This window comes from Chaetura pelagica, unplaced genomic scaffold, assembly GCF_000747805.2.
Source record: "Chaetura pelagica isolate M959 unplaced genomic scaffold, ChaPel_1.0 scaffold21, whole genome shotgun sequence".
In the NCBI taxonomy this organism is placed as follows: Eukaryota; Metazoa; Chordata; class Aves; order Apodiformes; family Apodidae; genus Chaetura; species Chaetura pelagica.
In genome coordinates, this window is record NW_009952251.1 from 1,548,137 (window position 1) to 1,555,477 (window position 7,341).

The window sequence follows — 7,341 nt, forward strand, 5'->3', positions numbered from 1 at the left end:
TCTTTCCCTCTGGAAATTCTGCACGAGCTGAACACAGTGTAATCTGCGGTGTTTGCAGGTAAGAAAATATACACCCTACGGAAACCATTGTGCTGCACAGATGCATTTTCCTATGCAATTATGAAATGCAGTTTCTTGTCATGGCTACAGTGAAGCTAATTAAGCTTTTGCTACCTGTTTAATTTCCATTAGCTAAATATTAAAGATAAGTATGAATGGGGAGTAGGAGCTCAAAAGAGATTATTTTTTTTTCCTCACTCCTAACCTTCACAAAGAATTCTGACTTGAGTGCCAGGTGCTATATCCTAGTGACTTACTTTGCTTCAAAGTAGTTTCACTTACTAACTGCACTTGTTGTTAGAAGCAGTTTAGGGAACTACCTGTTCTGGTATGATGAGAACAATGTACAAGAAAGATGTGACTGATACAGGACTGTAAAATTAATCCTTTCTTGGAACTACCTAGCCATGTACTTCTAAGATGATTTAGTATCAATGTGTTAATATTGTCAGATTGTTGGTTTTTGGATTATTTTGTATTGTTTTTTAGTATGCCCAAGCTGTTGGCAGCAAACAGCTAGACATAAAGCTGGCTGCCTCACATGCCTGCAGTGTGCTGCACCCAGGTATTCTCTGGCTGCAGTGCCTCTGTAGGAAGTGCTGTTTTAGTGGCATTTGCCCCAGCACCACCACTGGAGCTGTAAGCTTTTGTTTTAGAGGGAGGCAGAATGGATCATCACTGACAGTATCTCAGTATAAAATGAATAGCGTAACTTGCTCCATCAGCAGCCTTACCTATGCAGGTGTGATTTTCTAAAACTTACAGAATATGCCTTACATGGCTGAATAAACTTGTTCTTTTTTTAACCTATACCACCTTAGTCTTGCACTAAGTGGTTCTTGTGTTAAGATAAAGATATATAGGTTCAAAGGATAAGTCTTAACCTTTGTTTAAAATGTGTCATTTTATTCCAATAGTATTTAGGATTTCTTTTTTAAAAAAAAACCACCTTCATGTCTCAGAAAGTACAAAAAGCAAGTTTTACACCTACTACAAAGAAGCTGACAAATTTCAGGGATGAGACTAGCCCAATTAAGTTGTAGAACCAAAGTCCTGAAAAAGGAATGTCATTTGATAGATATTGAATCTCTTACTACCATTTTTTGCCTACTTAGTTTGCTGATTTATAGTTGCTTATTTGCCACAAAATCTTTCTGTGTTCCCTGCCCTCAAGCTAATTTACAGTCTTCAAATGCCAAATCATTAATTTCATAAATGTAAAGATAGTGGTAGTTTTCTTTGTTAAAAATGCTCAGAAGCCTTGTCAAGAATCTTCACCAAAGAAGCTTATAAGAGCAGGAGGGTTTATGTCCTGAATGTCAGGCTCTTCAGTGTTGTCCACTGTAGAGGGCTTGACAGCATCCAGAATTTTCCACCTAAAGTCAATTCTGAAAACTGTATTAAAAACAGGTACCCTTACAAATTTAGTCTTGTGTCAGTAAGACCTTCTAGTTTATCTGCAAATAGGGTTAAGGAATTTCATGTTCTGCTGCTTAAGGAAGTAAACCTCTGTAGCCCAAAGTTGAAGTAACTGATGTTTGTAGACATGAGGTTGATGGATTAATTTTTACTTTAAATTCTGGCACACTCAGCATGGTTATCCAGTTCTGTCCTGAATAACAGGCAAAGAGAAATGTTTTCTATTCATGAGCATCTGTAATTGCGTGCAATACATGTGAATGGGAAGGGTCTTGCACTGGTTTAGAGATTAGTCAGGTAAGCCTAGTCAAGTAAGAACTTTCATCTAATTTAATTAGCTCCTGGTGATGAGGAGACCCTGAGCTCTGGCCTTCTAGTCTGCATAGATACAAGTCTCAGGAAATACAGGCACAGTAGTAGTTACAACTTTGAGCTCTGCATTTTCCCCTTATGCAAGCAATTTATTATATCTTTTTCTAAAGAACTGCACAGAAGCAAGGTTATTTCTTCTCTCATAATCACTTGCTCATCATCTGTTGCCACTGACAGCCGCTGAAACCAGGCTTCACAGTTGGAAGCTCCTTTTCTTTTGTTGTGGGACAATACAGAACAGCTACTACTTTATGAATGAGGTGAGCTGTATTGTTAAGAACTTCACAGATTTTGTTTAAATGTTGTTTCTGACAGTGTGAGCATAAACTGTGTAGTTTAAAAAGAGCACGATGGATGGAAGTGTTACTAACTCTGCTAATTAACCCTAGCAGCTCTCTGACAGCTACACCCAAGGAGTTCACCCAAAATGCAAGCAATCAGCAGTCAGTAGCTTTCCCAGTTTTTCTCAGAAATGTGAGGTCAACCTTTGAGACCAACAGTGTGTCTAAAACATCTAAACACAGCCAAGTTAATCCCAATCTGTTCTATATAGAAGCAGTAGTGATGCCAGAAGCTACAAGGCTTAGTAAAAAAACAACAACAAAACAAGTGTTTTAAAGGGGTAACAATATTGGCTAGTATTTTGGCAGACTCTAAAGTATTTTAGTATCTCCAGAAATGTTTTCTCTATTTGCAAGGTGATCTTCAGTGGTATATTTAAAAATGAAATAACTGTACAGTACAAGATTGTAGAATTTTATTTGACAGCAACAGGATGACTTGCTTTGGTTTACTTCTTTCCCATTCTGAGTCACTGTGCTGTGCAAGATCTATCCTAGCTAAGAAGAAATAAATATGGTTCAGCTCGCAAATGCTAAGAGGGACATTGATTAATGTATTCCTAAGACTTCACTGGAGAGGGTTATGGGGTTTTTTTCTCTCTTTTTGTTTAAACTGCTCTGTTTTGTAACAGCATATAAGCAATGCTTGTTGTCAGTGTGATGGTTTGTCAACATGCTGGTTTGGTAGGTAACACTACTTGAACAAAGCAAGTCTTAAGATTATGGTAATTTACTACAGTTATCACAAGAGAAAATATTCAGTTTTCAGTATGCACCTGAGGAGTCTTCTATTAAGAATTGAGGGTTTTGCTTGTCTATTTTGAGGTTAAGGGGTCTTCTAAATGTGTTTTTTTAACTACTCAAACCAAAAAGCTTTTGGAAATATTTCTTGTCTTTCACATGTTTTCTTATATGTGTTTGCAGAGTCCCACTCTAATTAAAGGTCATGCAGTCTGATGCTTCAAAGGTAAATATGACAAAACAGGAAAAGCCAGATCTGGGCTTGAAACAACTGGAGTTCTATTCTGGAGAAAACAGCTTTGTACTTATATTGCCTCCCCTTTCAACAACGTGTTGAGAGCCTTTGGGGTAACAGAATATCTTTACAGATAAAAGTTGTATATACTTTGAGTGAAGCAACTGCCATAAAATCATACCTCTGGTAACAGATGCATACTAGTAAGTAAAAGGTATCATAATTGACAACCAGAATATATTTGTAGGTGTGAGCTGGTCAAAGAAACTCAGCTAGGATTAGGGGAGTTGTCCCAGAAAGACCAGCTATATTATAACACGGATTTAATAATTTATTCTTTTTTAAGGGAAAAGAAAGTTGAGTTGGTTTGGATTGTGTTTTGATTTGGGTTGTTTTGTTTTTTTAGGGATACATGTGATGAAATTTTAAAATTTTCACGTGATATTCCAGGATGTGAAATACAAGATACAGACCAGAGGTTGGTTCCTTATGTTGCATCTGGAATGTTTGGGCATGTTCCTTTCTTTTTGTCTTCAAACATGTTGAAATGGGAGTATACTGTTGGATGTCTGTGTAGACTGTATAAAGCAAATAGCTATTATACATGTGAACCAACATTTGTCAGCAGGGTCTGTCTTTAGTTCTTGAAAAGTAAGAAAAATAAATGCTAGAATTATTATTAATAATAGGAAATTGGGCTTCTGAGATGAGGTTATAGCATAAGCTATCAAAAAAGTTTCCTTTTAGGACACAACTGGCAGATTGAGTACCATGTCTTTGTAAATGCTTCTGCAACTTGATCTGAAACTATAGATTCTTTGTTGCCAAAAAGGGGAAGAGGGTGGACATGGCAGAGATCAGCCTAGGTGAGGGTTACTTGTGTTTTAATATTGCTGTTATTCAGTGAAAACCAGGAGTGCCACTATCCTGAATGTCCTTTGCAATGTAGGGATTCTTCTTTTCCTATCTACTACTATCCCACAGATTTTTGTCCTATTCCTAATCATCTTCAGTAATTAAGAAACAGGTATTCGTGACTAGATTTATATGGCCTGCTTTGTTAAATCCATCATTAGGCAGATCAACTAAGCTTAACAAAGGGGAAGGCCAACTCTTAAAGGGACAGAACTCAGGCTATAGAAAAACAAATAATTGCAGCTCAAAACCCAGTTTCCAGTGGATGTGTGGCAGAAGGATTCAGTTTTACATTAATAAAATAAGAAAAATAGTTATTCCCAGTGAAGAATTGTTTATGTAGTATAATGTAATACTGAAATGGAAATGTTGCACTGGCTATTGAGGGAGGATATTTTTATTAATCTTTGAAAGAAGAAATCAGAATTTTAAAAGCAATCTTTGGATTGGAATTGCAATAAGATGTATCACTGAGTGTCCTGCAGAGGTAACTTTAAATTAATTATCAAATTCAGTAATAAAATGTTTGAATCATAGTCTCTGAACTCCTGATTTTTTTCTCCCTTGATTTATGCTGCCTTCTGAAAGCTTTTTTATGATTAACAGGAGAAGAGGAAGCATGCTCTTAAATCAAGTGCTCAGTGCAGTACAAGTGACAGTAATGCCTTCTGCTTTTATAAGCAGATCAAGATAATACCTTTCCTATATGTATCTTGGATGTTTTCTGTCCAAAGAACAATCTAAAGGAAATTTACTGCCTTTTTGCTTTACTAATCCAGGAGATAAACTACTGTATATTTAGCAGAATTTGGTAAGGCATTCCTTGTGTATACATTGTCACACTAGTTCACTATTGGCTGAGGTGCTCAGATATCTGTTGTTATAGGGTTTTTTAACTTGTACTCTGAATTGTCTTGAGCAGTTTAAATATTTGTCTTTAAGAGTAATCTTACAATACTGGTAATTATAACAATATTGTAAATTTTCAATAAAATATGATTTTATGTTAGATCAGCTAAGGATGCAGTGAAGATTTTGAATTGCTTTGGAGTTTTCATATATAGATTTCTGATGCTTTGGGGTATAAATGCACCATATGGTGCTCCCTGGGTTATTTCCATAGCTGTTTGCAAATAAGCGATCTGAAAATTATCTGAAGCAATCCTTGGACTGCATTGTTTCCTATTAGCAGCAGGTTGGAGAGCTTGCTCCATTTCTAGTCTAAAGGAACATTACAGGTAAGTGTTAGGTTGTCACAGAAGCTTAAGGAAGGAAAGAAATTTGGAAGAAAATTCTAGAAGGCTTATTTTGTATATATGAAGAGTTCAGTGTGATGTATTAATTGGCATGTTGGCTTCCTGCATTGCTTAAAATTTGCAATTTTAAAATTTAAATAAAAAATAGGTACCATATGCTGCTATTCATAATGAAAGATTATATAGAAGGGTGTTGGTTTTTTTTAATATTAGCAAATAACTTCTTTATCTCTGAAAGTAGCAACCAATTACAAATTACCTGAGAGATTATTATACCAGTAAGGTAAGTTGTGAGTTTATTTATTTGGGGTTATTTGTGTTTTAATTCACTGTGAGGAAATAGAGGAAAAAACAAGATCTTTGTGGAACAAATCCTTCAGAGACCTTAAATTCTATCAGTGATAGAAATGGGGATCCCTTTTTCGCAAAATCATGTCCTTGCTCAATGAAAATTCAGAAGAAGCTTCAGAGCCTTTCAATTTTAATACTATATCAAGAAAAAGAGTAATTAAATGTATTATGTTCTTGATTATGGTTATTTTCTAAGCTATATATGTAAAGCTTCAAGTCTTTGGGAAAAAACCATAACTTTCCATGGTAGTGCACTTAAAAAGCTGGGGAAACAGAAGATGTACAAAATAGCTTGTTATTTTAGGTGGCTTAGTAAAGCAAGCTAATGACAATTCCATGAAGGAAATAAAATGTCATACTGCAGTTGAGGTTCATCTGTCTGTATTTTGGATGCTAGTAACTGAATTTAAGGTGGGACTCATGTATTTAACTTATGCTTGTGGCCTGTTGTGCACTTAAAATATGAATGGTTCCCCCCCTTATTTTAAATTCTGCTTTCTTATCTATCTAAAATACCTGACAGTGTTCTGATATGAATATATGTTTTTCCCTAGTTCAGCATCTCTCATTGTGAAACCTACTTGACTTGAATGCAGTATTCAAAGAAGTGGGTGGAATCTCCTTGAATAAAGGAAAAGATGGAGGTGACAACAGTCTGCAGTCAGGATAATGGTACTCATAACTTTTGCGTATCTTTTTCAAGGAGAAAGATAATGGAAAAGAAGTTTTGCACCTTGGGTGCTGTAATGCTTCTTCCATTGAGTCATGAGATGACCCTATCTAGAAGTATTGCTACTTGATAATTGAAGTTATTATTGATGCTTAATGGTGGTGTGTGGTTAATTTAGAAAGTGTCAGAAGAGAATACCTGACATTTGTTTCTGGTATATGAAGTCAAGGCTCTTTGCAGCTGTATCAAGAATTATTAATAACTGAAAGAGATTGGAGGGTGTTTTTGTATTTTTTTTAGATAATTTTTCTCTGTAGCTTGAAGGTTTTTGTTTCTATGTTGGATATGTTGGTCTATTTGACCCCAGTTTGTTGTGAGGATAGCAATTTAAGAGATAACTAGTAAAAGTCATCTCAGAAAGAGGCAACTAGTAATGAAGAAAAGATCTTGATAAAGTGTCCCCACCAAAGGTAATGGTCTATTAGGCACTAGGAAGTTCCTGTGGAAGAGAACTGTGGTTTGGGACATACTTCCCTGTGGGGCTCACAATTGGGGTTCACTGAGTTTATAATTTTTGTAAGTGCTTAGATGTCCGCTTTCCAGAAACAGATGATTCTTTTGATAATGAGGTACATTCCCAGGATTTCCTAGTTTGAATACTCAGTAATTCTGCCTGATGATTGAGGCAAAAGTCCCATCTGCAGAAACTTAGCAGGCAAATACTTGTATAAAGTAATGCATAAGGAAAACACTTAAGTGAAACAAAAGCTGAAGATAGATCTCATGTAAATGTCAGTAACACAGAAGTCTGGAGGTGATACAATTAACTGCCAATAGCTGTAAAAACACTGCTCAGGAGAGAAATAACTAAAGAAGGGCTTCCACCTTCAGCTTAACTGTGGCCAGTGGATAATAGCAGCTGATGATACTGTCTTTAGCAGTGACCACATAACTATTTTGGGTCCACTGGATGAGCTTTAG